The sequence below is a fragment of the Hylobates moloch genome, unplaced genomic scaffold, assembly GCF_009828535.3.
Source record: "Hylobates moloch isolate HMO894 unplaced genomic scaffold, HMol_V3 SCAFFOLD_5, whole genome shotgun sequence".
NCBI lineage: Eukaryota > Metazoa > Chordata > Mammalia > Primates > Hylobatidae > Hylobates > Hylobates moloch.
In genome coordinates this window covers 33,851,630-33,865,946 of record NW_026652280.1, presented here as the reverse complement: position 1 = coordinate 33,865,946, position 14,317 = coordinate 33,851,630, and positions in this window count along the sequence as shown.

The window sequence follows — 14,317 nt, the reverse complement described above, 5'->3', positions numbered from 1 at the left end:
TGTTGCAAGGGGGCAAGCCAGTGGGCAGGCAGTGGGCGTAGAAAAGCAGCTCCATTGAGACAGGCATGCAGGGAGCCCTGTGCAGGCAGTCAGCTGTGGTCAGGGGTTAAGGAGGTGGAGAAAAGCAGAACATGGAGCCATGTAGAGAGCAGATGCTGGCAGCCAGCTGGTACTGTAACAGGAAAAGGGCAAAAAAAAAAAAAAAAAAAAAAAATAGCTGTTTTGGTGGTGGAGTGAGGCTCCACCCCTCTGTGAACTGCCTGGTGGGGCCAGGACTGGGGCTGGGACGGGGATAGGGTGGCTTTCACTCCTTTCCCCAGTGCTTGCTTCTTGAGGGGTCAGTCTGGGTCACTAAGGTCCACCTGTCACGGCGTGGCCTGAGCAGTAGTTTCAAGGGATGGCATGGGGCGGGGAGGAGGGCAAGTTGGGCAGCAGAGCATTACAAACCCTGGTGCCCAGGCAACAGCCCAGACCAGCTCTATCAGAATCTTAGGGGCGGCCCAGGCCTGGGTGGTTTCCAAAGCTCCCCAGGGGACCCCATCAGTAGAAGGTGTGGGGGACGCTCGGTGCTGTGCTGCGCTGCACTGTGCAGGGCTGCAGGGAGAAGATTCTCTAGGGAGCTCTCAAGTGGGAGGAGCCCCAGGCAGCAGGATTTTGTCAAACGGAGATTGTCTCTGTCCCTGAGGTCAGAGGAGGCCTGTAACCATGCAGTTCTTAACCTCTGGATCTGGACAAATGTAAGCTGTGCTCCTGGCCCCTCTAAAGGCCTGTGAATCCTATTCTGCTCATCTGTGTGTAGTTCTTGTTTTTAAGCTTCCAGAGAGACACTGATTCCTAGCTAGTTTCTAAGCCTAGCATACGGCAAGATGGAAAGCTCAGGACACAAGATTAAAGTGACAGCCTGGAGGGCAGGACAAGGAGTCTGGGCTGTGGCTGGAACACCCACCACCATTCCTGGGCCACAAGCCGCCTTCAGGGACTGGCTTCCTGTTCTCCCAGGCCCCACTGTGGCTCCTTGGCCTTAGCCCCAGGTTCTCAACATGAACAGACTGTGAACTCCTTGTGAACAGGGATGAGTTTTGTACATTCCCCTAACTGGGGCCTCTCTCCTGCAGTGAATGAGTGAGTGAGTGACAGACACAGTTATACTAAAGTTATAAGTTATGTCCAGCAAAAAAGAGGCATTGCCTTCTCTGTTGTCATCTGTCCTCCCATCAGAGTCTTGCAAGTCTTAATAGCTTTTGAACAAGTGGACTATATTTACATTTTGTACTGAGCCCCAGGAATTACGTAGCTGGTCCTGTGCTGAGCTCTTGGTGGCAACTGGAGCTTGCTCTCCCATGGCTGCAGCATCAAAGATCCCCCCGGGCTAGTTCTCTGCTTTCAAACTCCTTCCTCACCCATGACAGCATGAGACAGCAACATGACACCCCAATATACACAGAGCCTCACTTGTGGGGTACTCACTTGACAAGCACCCCAGGGAGCAAAGGAAGTGCAGAGAGAGGTGGCACCTTCTACCATGAAGACCCAGCACACCCAGGCTCCATGGTACAGGGACTGGAACAAACCAGGAAGGCACCCAGCAGCCAAAATATTTGTGGATTTTCCAGCTGGAGCAAAGGAAAGACCCAGAGAGACCCCTACTCATAATCAGCTCATGAAACGCCCTACCGGAGAAAGGCAGAAAGAGTAGCCGGCTTTTTCCCCATCCCTGCATACTCCTCCGCGTGCTCTTTGAATCAATGTTTAGCCGGATTTCACCCAATCACGAGCGTGTGAGTGGGGAGCACCCCCGTGACTTCGCTTCCTGTCCAACACATCACACCACAACCTGTGAGTAACTCATCTTCCCCACCACGTTATAACCTCTGAGGGGCCAGATTACATATCTTCATGGCCCCCATCTCCAGGCCTGGCACGTGGTAAATGCTTGATACATATTTACTGACAGATGGACCCCTACTTCAGCATCCCTGTAAGCCTGGAATTAATTCCAGGATGTGTGTACTAAGCAAGATAATGTTTAACCAAAATGCAGATTCTAGCACCTCCCCTGAACCCCAAGATACTGGGATTAAGTGATGGGGTATCTGCATTTTTACCTGCATCGCAAATGACTTAAGAAGGCCAATTCTCCTGGCTGTCTGAAGAACTGAAGGAGTTGGGTAGACAGAGGGGGCCTCAGCACAGGAATTTGAGTAGAATTCATGTAGAAGCCCAGGACATGATTGCATGAGTGGCCATGGGTCAGTGTGCAGCTTGCAAATCCAGTCATTGTAAGGCCTTATCCTAGAAAGGCCCTGATGGGGACTGGGGTTGGAGGGGTGGGGGTCGAGGCAGGTGGCTACCATCTGTCAAGAGCAGCAGCAGACCCGCAGCTGGCTCCATGGCTTCTGTGGCCCATGCCCACCCTCCCTCCTTACCATCACAGCAGTCGCCCAAATGGCCCAGAGAGGAGCTCATGGGAACCACACTTACTGTTGACACTGGGGGAAAAGAATGGAAATATGATTTGGCATAACTTGAGGGATGTATAAATGGTTTGTGCCTTTCACACCCCAAAAACTTCAATTTACCTCCCTCATGAATGTCTCAGTAGCTTCCATATTCTTTAAGAAAACTCCAGTTTTTACATAAAATTTACTATTGACCATATAATTCAACATTTAATTTTATGTTATCTGGTATCACCTGTCACCTGGGTGGAGGGTCTTATTTGCTCAGCAAGGTGGGAAACTCTAAAGTCAAAGACTTCATCTTATAGTTACGTAAACACAACATACTTTGGAGACCAAACACATTACTGAGCACAGGATATCCTTGCTGCTTGATTCACTTACTATTTGAACTCCTGGTTCTGAGACTGTTATCCGAGGAGAATAAAAGGGTGCTGGATGGGCTTCCATGGAGAGATGGAAACTGTCTGAGTGTTAAGGGCTCAGGCTAGGGAGGAGACAAAACTCTTCTTCTGGAAGTTTCATAGCTTTAGCTCTTATATTTAGGTCTTTGATCCACTTTGAGTTAATTTTTGTATATGGTAGTAGAGTCCTCAATCTTCTGCAAGTGGATATTCAGTTGCCCCAGCACTATTTATTAAAAAGACTATTCTTTTTTGCATATGGGTTTGTTTTTCAGAATCCAGAAAAATCTTTAGTTCCCATTCCTCTTGCTCTAAGGTAGTATTTCTGCAACTCATCAGTCATGGATCTTAAATACATATCCAAAACAAAACATTTTAAATAAGAAAAAGTCACATGATCCAATAAGATCCAGGTACATTAAGCCAAATAAAGCTTAACATCTTTTATTAGCATTGGCTTCTCAAAGACTTTAATGCCAGTGTGCTTTTAATGAATCACTTCTCCTTCTTTTATCAGAGAAGACTGTGTGTGTGTGTGTGTGTGTGTGTCCACATATTAACATCTCTAGGAGTACACTTCCAAACACCTCAAGTTTTGGAATCATTCTTTTGCAAGAATAGACTTACTGACTTGAATGCTATTGGATTGTTTTAATTTCATCTTGGAGAGTTAGGCTAACAGGATAGGTGGGGTGTGTGTGTTTTGTAGAGTTGTAGCTTTTATCTTTAACCAGGGCAGAGCAGAAATAACACAATAACCTATGAATTCCTCGGGGTTTTTTTTTTAGCAACTGAATGTAGAAGCCACAATTTTAGTCTGTTCCTGAAGTGTCCATTTTTTTAAACTTAAATATTAAGGAGTGTGCTGTTGTTTTGTTTTACTTTTTGAAAGTGTGGTCCAAGAACCACCTGAATCAGACTCACTTGGGTGTAGTTAAAAAGCGCAGATCCCTAAGGCCCCTTCAGACCTAATACTCAGAAACACTGGGGCTGGAGCCCAGACTGCACCCCTACCCCCGCCCCGCCCAGGATCCCTGGTGATTCCTGTGCATATCGAAGTTTGAAAACCATGCTTTTCCTTGAAATTAAGAGACAGTGATCCCAGTTGTCTGCAAAGAGATAGGGGACAGAAACTGACATGTACCTAGGACGAAGATGGCTCTTTCTGTACCTTTGTCCCTTCCCTTCTTCATCTGCACTGCCCACCTTCTGTGCCCTTTTGCATGCTCATACATCCTTCTGTATGATCAACGAACTTGGGCACACTGCACACTCCTTGGCTTATGAAACTTTCACTCTGTCAGCAGAGGGCGCCAGAGCCCCTCCAAAAGCCGTGGAAGGCTCCACTTGCTCGTTGCCCTCCTTTTGCATTCCAGGCTTTTGCATTCTATTCTAGGCATCTAGTTTTCCAAGCTTAGGCCCGTCCCCTGCCTCACTGATTCTCAAAGGGACATTGGATCTCAGGAGAGTGCATAGCTGCCAAGAAACGCACTTATTGTGGGGCCTGGAAATTTATTTAATGCCTCTGAACCCAAATTTCACATCCTAACAAAGAACTAATTTATTAGCCTGTTATTGTAGTTCTTTTAATGGTTAAATGAGGTAACAGGTGAATGTTTCCATGAAAGTCAGCAGCCCAGTGACTGCCAGCACCCGGCCCCTGCCACCACTGGCGCAAGTGTAAGCATGGACACTGGCAACCCTGCTCCCACCTGCACCCTGCCACAGGTACAAGTGCACACAGGAATGCAGCAGCTCTACTTCTGCTGGTACCCCACCCCCACCAAGGCATAAGCACCCTGCGGTGCTGCCACAGGTGCTAGAACACGTGAGTGAGCACAAATCCTGCTGCCACCGCCCCAAAGAAGCACTTTGTCTGGCACCACCCATCAGAGGGTTGTGGCCAGTGGACCAGGAACACCTTGGCCCCTCCGATATAGCAGGTTCCCAATCTCAGGGGGCCAGATAACAAAGCTGGGGTCCTGGTATCAACTCCCCAGAGTTAGAGTCCACCAGGAGTGCTGAGCTGAGCCATGGCCCCTAAAATCTTCCAGAAATGAACCCAGTCAACTGAACCTATCTAATACCACAATGAAACCCCCAAGGGCAGCAAAGAAGAGAAAAGAAAAAAAACCGCATAGAAAGGACAGCAGCTTCAGAGGTTGAGGGAACATCAGCCCACACAGATGAGGAGGAATCAGCACAAGAACTCTGGCAACTCAAAATGCCAGAATGTTTTCTTACCTCAAACTGACCACACAAGTTCCCCAGCAATGGTCCCTAACTGGGCTGAAATGGCTGAAATGATAGAAAAAGAATTCAGATTATGGATAGGAACAGAGATCATTATCATTGACAGCCAGGAGAAAGTTGAAACCCAATCCAAGGAATCTAAGGAATATAATAAAACAATACAGGAGATATCATATGAAATGGCATTTTCAGGAAGAACCAAACTGATCTGATAGACCTGAAAAACTCACTTCAAGAATTTCATAATACAATCACGAATATTAACAGCATAATCAACCAAGCTGAGGAAAGAATCTCAGAGTTTGAAGACCAGTTCTACAAAGTAGACAAAATAAAGAAAAAACAATAAAGAAGAATAAACAAAACCTCCAAGAAATATGGGATTATGTAAAGAGACCAAATCTACAACTCCCTGGCATCTCTGAAAGAGAAAAAGAGAGAGAGAACACACGCAAGAGCGAGTGAGCACAGAGCACAAACAACTTGGAAAACATTTAAGGATATCATCCATGAAAATTTCCCCAACTTCACTAGACAGGCCAACATTCAAATTCAGGAAATGCAGAGAACCCTTGCAAGATACTATACAAGATGACCATCCTCAAGATACACAGTCATCAGATTCTTCAAGGTCAAAATGAAAAACAAAATGTTAAAGGTGGTTAGAAAGAAGGCACAGGTCACCTACAAAGGAAATCCCACTAGGCTAATAGTGGATCTTTCAGCAGAAGCTCTACAAGCCAGAAGCAACTGGGGAGCCTGTATTCAGCATTCTTAAAGAAAATAATTCCAATCAAGAATTTTACATGCAGTCTAACTAAACTTCATAAGCAAAGGAAAAATAAGATCCTTTTTAGACAGGCAAATGCTCTTGGAATTCATTACCACCAGACCTGCCTTGCAAGAGATCCTTAAGGGAATGCTGAATGTGGAAAGGCCATCACTGGCAACTGCAAAAACACACTTAGGTACTTAGACCGTTGACACCATAAAGCAACCACACAATCAAGTCTGCATAATAACCAGCTAACAACAGAATGCCAGGATCAAATCCACACATATAAATATTAATCTTGAATGTAAATAGGCTAAATGCCCCAATTAAAAGGCATAGAGTAGCAAGCTGGATAAAGAAGTAAGACCCAAATATATGCTGTCTTCAAGAGACCCATCTCACATGCAATGGCATTCATAGGCTCAAAGTAAAGGGATGGAGAAAAATCTACCAAGCAAACAGAAAATAGAACAAAGCAGAGGTTGCTATTCTAATTTCAGATAAAATAGTCTTAAAATCAGAAACAATTTTAAAAAGACAAAGAACATTACGTGATAGTAAAGGGGTTCAATTCACCAAGAAGACCTAACTATCCTAAATAGACATGCACCCAACACAAGTGCACCTAGATTCATAAAGCAAGCTTTTAGAGACCTATGAAGAGACTTAGATAACTGCACAATAATAGTGGGAGACTTCAACATCCCACTGAAAGTATTTGACATATCATCAAGGCAGAAAACGTACAAAAACATTCAGGACTCTATCTCGACACTTGACCAAATGGGCCTAACAGACATCTACAGAACTCTCCACCCAAAAACAACAGAATATACATTCTTCTCATCTGCACATGGCACATACTCTAAAATCAGTCACACAACCAACCATGAAACAATCCTCATCAAATTCAAAAAAATCCGAAATCATACCAAACACATTCTCAGATCACAAAGCAATAAAATAAAAATCAATAGTAAGGGGCCAGGTGCAGTAGCTCACACCTGTAATCCCAGCACTTTGGGAGGCTGAGACAGGTGGATCACCCAAGGTCACGAGTTCAAAACCATCCTGGCCAACATGGTGAAACCCTGTCTCTACTACAAATACAAAAATTAGCTGCGTGTGGTGGCACATGCCTGTAGTCCCAGCTACTCTGGAGGCTGAGGCAGTAGAATCACTTGAACCTGTGAGGCAGAGGTTGCAGTGAGCTAAGATCACACCACTGCTCTCTGGCCTGGGTGACAGAGCAAGACTCTGTCTCAAAAAAAAAAAAAAAAAAAAACTACTAAGAAAATTGCTCAAAATCATACAATTACATGAAAATTAAACAACCTGCTCCTAAATGACTTTGGAGTACATAATGAAATTGAGGCAGAAATCAAGAAATTATTTCAAACTAATGAGAGCAAAGATACAACATACCAGAATTTCTGGGACACACCTAAAACAGTGTTAAGAGGAAATTTTATAGCATTATCTTATGTCAAAAAGTTAGAAAGATCTCAAATTAACAACCTAATTAACATCAAGAAGAACTAGAGGAGCAAGAGCAAACCAACCCCAAAGTTACAGAAGACAAGAAATAACTAAAATTAGAGCTGAACTGAAGTAAACTGAGATGTGAAAAACCATACAAAAGGTCAACAAATCCAGGAGTTAGTTATTTGAAAGAATAAATAAGATTAATAGACTGTTAGCTAGATGAATTAAAAAAGAGAAGATCTAAATAAACACAATCAGAAATAACAAAGGGAGATTACCATCGACCCCACAGAAATGCAAAAATTAAACCCTCCAACACTACTATGAACATTTCTAGGCACACAAACTACAAAACATAAAAGCAATGCATAAATCCCTGGAAACATACAACCTCCCAAGATTGAACCAGGAAGAAACTGAATCTCTGAAGAGACCAATAGCAAGTTCCGAAACTGAATCAGTAATAAGAAGCCTGCCAACCAGAAAAAGCCCAGAACCAGATGGATTCACTACTAAATTCTACCAGATGTATATAAAGAAAGAGGGGGTACCATTCGTACTTAAACTATTCCAAAAAAATAAGGAGGGACTCCTCCACAACTCAATGAGCCCAGCATCAACCTGATAGCAAAACCTGGCAGAGACACAACAAAAAGAGGAAACTTCAAGCCAATATCTTTGATGAACATAAATGCAAAAATACTCAACAAAATACTAGCAAACTGAATCCACTAGCACATCAAAAGGCTAATCCACCATGATCAAGTAGGCTTTATCCTTGAGATGCAAGGTTGGTTCAACATATGCAAATCAATAAATGTGATTCATCACATAAACAGAACTAAAAACAAAAACCACATGATCATCTCAATAGATGCAGAAGTCTTTCAATAAAATCCATTATATCTTCATGTTTAAAACCTTCAACAAACTAAGCATTAAAGAAACATACCTCAAAATAATAAGAGCCATCTACGAAAAACCCACAGCCAACATCATACTAAATAAGCAAAAGCTGGAACAATTCCCTTTGAGAAACGGAGCAAGAAAGGGATGCTTCTCACTACTCCTATTCAACATAGTACTGGAAGTCCTAGCCAGAGCAAATAGGCAAGAAAAAGAAATAAAAGGCATTAATAGAAAAAGAGAAGAATTCAAACTATCTCTGAAGATGGTATGATTTTATACCTGGAAAACCCCATGGTTGCTGCCCAAAAGCTCCTAGATCTGATTTTAAAAACTTCAGCAAAATTTCAGCATAAAAAAGTTATGTACAAAAGTGGCATTTCTGTACACCAACAATGTCCAAGCTGAGAGCCAAATCAAGAATGTGATCCCATTCACAATAACCACAAAAAGAATAAAATATCTAGTAATACAGTTAACAAGGGAGATGAAAGATCCTACAATGAGAATCACAAAACACTGCTCAAAGAAATCAGAGATGACACAAACAAATGGAAAAACTTTCCATGCTCATGGATAGGAAGAATCAATATTGTTAGAATGACCATACTGCTCAAAGCAATGTATAGACTCAATGCTTGTATTAGTCTATTCTCACATTGCTATAAAGAAATACCTAAGACTGGGTAATTTCTAAAGAAAAAAGGGTTTAATTGGCTCACAGTTCTGCAGGCTGTACAGGAAGCATGGCAGCATCAGCTTCTGGGTAGGCCTCAGGGAGATTTTACTCATGGCAGAAGGCAAAGCAGGAGCAGACATCTTACATGGCAGGAGAAGGACCGAGAGAGAGTGAGGAGGTGCCACGTACTTTTAAACAACCAGATCTCATGAGAACTCACTATTGTGGTGACAGCTCCAAGGAGGATGATGTTAAACCATACGAAACCACCCTCATGATCCAATCACCTTCCACCAGGCCCCACCTCCAACACTGGGGATTACATGTTGAATCATGAGATTTGGACAGGGACTCAGATCCAAATCATATAATTCCATCCCTGGCCCCTCTCAAACCTCATATCCTTCTCACATTGCAAAATCCCATCATGCCTTCTCAACATTCCTGCAAAGTCTTAACTCATTCCAGCATTAACTCAAAAGTCCAAAGTCCAAAGTCTCGTCTGAGACAAGGCTAGTCCCTTCTGCCTATTAGCCTGTAAAATGAAACACAGATTAGTTACTTCCAAGATACAATGGATATAAATGGATATATAGGCATTGGGTAAATACTCCCATTCCAAAAGGGAGAGATCAGCCAAAAGAAAGGGTGAATAGGCCTCCTGCAATTCTAAAACCCAGCAGGGCAGTCATGGGAAGATCTATCCCTGTGGGCTCACAGGGCAGGTTTATCCCTGTGGCTTTGCAGTGTTCAGCCTGCATGGCTGCTCTTAAGGGCTGGTGTTGAGTGTCTGCAGCTTTTCCAGGTACATAGTGCAAGCCTTTGGTTGGTCTACCATTCTGGGGTCTGGAGGATGATGACCCTCTTCTCACAGCTTGACTAGGCAGTGCCCCAGGGGGTCTATGTTGGGGGGTCCAACCCCACATTTCCGTTCCACACTGCCCTAGCAGAGGTTTTCCATGAGGGCTCTTCCCCTGCAGCAGGCTTTTTCATACATACTCTGAAATCTAGGTGGAGGCTCTCAAGCCTCAACTCTTGCTCTCTGTGCACCTGCAGGCTTAACACCACATGGAAGCCATCAAGGCTTCTGGCTTGCACCCTCTGAAGCAGTGGCCCAAGGTGTACGTGGTCCTTTTTAGCCACAGCTGAAGCTGGAGTAACTGGGATACAGGGTCCAGTGTCCCAAGACTGTGCAGGGCAGCACTGCCCTGGGCCTGGCCCATGAAACCATTCTTTCATCCTAGGCCTCTGGGCCTGTGATGGGAGGGGCTGCTGCAAAGGTCTCTGAAATGCCTTTGAGGCCTTTTTCCCTATTGTCTCAGCTGTTATGATTTGGCTCCATTTTACTTATGCAAATTTCCAGGCTGCTTGAATTCCTCCCCATGAAAATGGGCTTTTCTTTCCTACCACATTGCCAGGCTGCAAATTTTCTGAACTTTTACACTCTGCTTCCCTTTTAAATATAAGTTCCAGTTTCAGGTCGTTTCTTTGCTCACACATTGAGCATAGGTTATTAGAAGCAGCCAGGCTACTTCTTGAATGCTTTACTACTTAGAAATGTCTTCCCTCAGATAACCTAAATCATCACTCTCAAGTTCAAAGTTCCATAGATCCCTAGAGAAGGATCACAATACACCCAGGCTCTTTGCTAAAGCACAACAAAAGTGACCTTTACTCCAGTTCCCAATAAGTTCCTCATTTCCATCTGAGACCTCCTCTGCCTGGACTTCATTGTCCGTATCACTCTTAGCATTTCAGTCACAACAATTTAACAAGTCTCTAGAAAATTTCAAATTTTCCCTTGCCCTTCTGCCCTCTTCTGAGCCCTCCACACTCTTCCAACCTCTGCCCATTACCCAGTTCCAAAGTTGTTTCCACATTTTGAGATATCTTTATAGCAATGCCCCAGTCCTTGGTACCAATTTTCTGTATTAGTTTATTTTCATATTGCAATAAAGAAATACCTAAGACTGGTTAATTTATGAGAAAAGAAGTTTAATTGGCTCATGATTCTACAGGCTGTATAGGAAGCATGGTGGCATCTGCTTCTGAGGAGGCCTCAGGGAGCTTTCACTCATGGCAGAAAGTAAAGTGGGAGTAGGCATCTTACATGGCAGTAGCAGGAGCAAGAGAGAGAGGGGGAGGTGCCACATACTTTTAAACAACCAGATCTCATGAGAACTCACTATCATGATGACAGCACCAGGAGGGGATGGTGTTAAACCATAAGAAACTGCTCCCATGATGCAATCATCTCCCACTAGGCCCCTCCTCCAACATTGGGGATTGCATTTTAACATGTAAAATGTTTGGAGGGGGACATAGATCCAAACCATATGAATATTATTCCTATCAAACTACCAATAAGATTGTTCATAGAATTAGAAAAAAAACTATTTTAAAATTCATAAGGAACAAAAAAAGACCCTGAATAGCCAAGACAAGCCTAAGCAAAAAGAACAAAGCTGGAGACATCACATTACCCTACTTCAAATACTTTGGCAAACTAGACTTTGGTTACAAGGCTACAGTAACCAAAACAGCATGGTACTGGTACAAAAACAGACACATAGATTGATGGAACAGAATAGAGAGCCCAGAAATAATGCTTCACACATACACCATCTGGTCTTTAACAAAAGCCAAAAGTCAACACAAACAAGAAATGGAGAAAGGACTCCCTATTCAATAAATGGTACTAGGATAACTAGCTACGTGCAGAAGATTGAAACTGGACCCCTTCCTTTATCACGTACAAAAATCAATTCAAGATGGATTAAAGGCTTAAATGTGAAACCTATAACTATAAAAACCCTGGAAGATAACCTAGGAAATACCCTTCTGGACATAGGCCCTGGCAAAGATTTTATGAAAAAGGTGTCAAAAGCAACTGCAACAAAAACAAAACTTGACTAGTAGGAACTAAAGATCTTCTTCACACCAAAAGAAATTACCAAAAGAATAAACAGAAAACCCACAGAATGGAAGAAAATATTTGCAAACTGTACATCAGACAAAGGTCTAATATACAGAATACATAAGAAACATAAACAAATTAACAGGCAAAAAACAACTCCATTAAAAAGTGGGCAGAGGACATGAAGAGACAATTTTCAAAAGACCTACACATGACCAACAAGCATATGAAAAAATGCTCCACATCACTAATCATTAGAGAAATGCACATCAAACCCACAAGAAAATGCTATTTCCCACCCCACAATAGCTATTATTAAGTCAAAAAATAACAGATGCTGGCAAGGTTGCAGGAAAAAAGGAACACCTATACACTGCCAATAGGAATGTAAATTAGTTCATCCACTGTGGAAAGCAGCGTGGCAATTTCTCAAAAAACTTAAAAAAGAATTATCATTGAACCCAGAAATTCCACTATCAGATATATACTGAAAGGAATATAAATTATTCTACCATAAGGACACATGCATAGATATGTTCATCACGGTACTATACACAATAGCAAAGACATGGAATCAATCTAAATGCCCATCAATAGTTGACTGGATAAAGATAACGTGGTACATATACACAACGGAATACTATGTAGCCATAAAAAGAAATAAGAGCATATCCTTTGCAGCAACATGTATGAAGCTAGAGGCCATTATCTTTTTTTTTTTTTTTTTTTTTTGATGGAGTTTTGCTCTCGTTGCCCAGGCTGGAGTGCAATGGCACAATCTCGGCTCACAGCAACCTCCACCTCCTGGGTTCAAGCAATTCTACTGCCTCAGCCTCCTGAGTAGCTGGGATTACAGGCATGAACCACCATGCCTGGCTAATTTTTGTATTTTTAGTAGAGACAGGGTTTCTCCATGTTGGTAAGGCTGGTCTTGAACTCCCGACCTCAGGTGATCCGCTCACCTCGGCCTCCCAAAGTGCTGGGATTACAGGCATGAGCCACCACATCCAGCCGCTAGAGGCCATTATCTTAAGCAAACTAACACAGGAACAGAAAACCAAATGCTGCATGTTCTCACAAGTGGGAGCTAACCACTGAGTACACATAGACATGAAGAAGGGAACAGACAAGGGGGCCTTCCTGAAGGTGGAGAGTGGGAGAAAGGAGAAGATCAAAAAACTACCTACCAAGTACTATGCTTATTACCTGGGTGACAAAATAATCTGTACACCAAACCCCTGTGGCACACAATTTACCTATGTAACAAACCTGTACATGTATCCGTGAACCTAAAATAAATTAGAATTTTTTTTTAAATGAGACAACAGAGGTGAAGCTCTTTGATCAGCTCCTGTTACATTACCATAAGGCAATGATTTGCATTTCTAGAAAACCAGAAACCTTGAATTACAAAAATAATGTTGTAATTTTATAATTTAAAATAAATTTTAAATTTTATCATTAACAAATTATTAACAAATCTAAGTTCAGTCATGGCTGTCTTTCATCCATGTACTCAGAATCCTTCCATTTCCTCCACAGTTTTTGGCCTTAACCTTGTAATTTTGCTGGCAGCACCAATGGTGAGCAGAAGAGCACAGGTTAAAAAAGAGAGTTCTCCCTCCAACAGATCAGCTCCATTCTCATGCATCACACTCCACTCACTCAGCTTTCTTTCTCTACGTTATGCTCATCAATTTTAAAAGACATGTAGTTAAAATGTTGTTCCCTGACCAGGCACAGAAGCTCATGCCTGTAATCCCAGCACTTTGGGAGGCCGAGGCAGGCGATCACCTGAGGTCAGGAGTTCAAGACCAGCCTGGCCAACAGAGTAAACCCCATCTCTACTAAAAACGCAAAAAAGCAGCTGGGTGGGGGCCAGGCGCAGTGGCTCACGCCTGTAATCCCAGCACTTTGGGAGGCTGAGGCGGGCAGATCACAAGGTCACGAGATTGAGACCATCCTGGCTAACATGGTGAAACCCCGTCTCTACTAAAAATACAAAAAATTAGCTGGGCGTGGTAGTGGGTGCCTGTAGTCCCAGCTACTCAGGAGGCTGAGGCAGGAGAATGGTGTGAACCAAGGAGGCGGAGCTTTCAGCAAGCCAAGATTGCGCCACTGCACTCCAGCCTGGGTGACAGAGTGAGACTCTGTCTCAAAAAAAAAAAAAAAAAAAGTAGCTGGGTATGGTGGCGGGCGCCTGTAATCTCAGCTACTCAGGAGGCTGAGGCACAAGAATGGCTTGAACCTGGAAGGAGAGGGTTGCAGTGAGCTGAGATCGCACCACTGTACTCCAGCCTGGGCGAGAGAGAGAGACTCTGTCTCAATAAATAAATAAATAAATAAATAAATAAATTTGTTCCCTAATTAATTGTGCTATAATTAGCACTATGAAAATTTATTCTGTGAAGACAATTATTGTAACAGGTACTCTGGTGA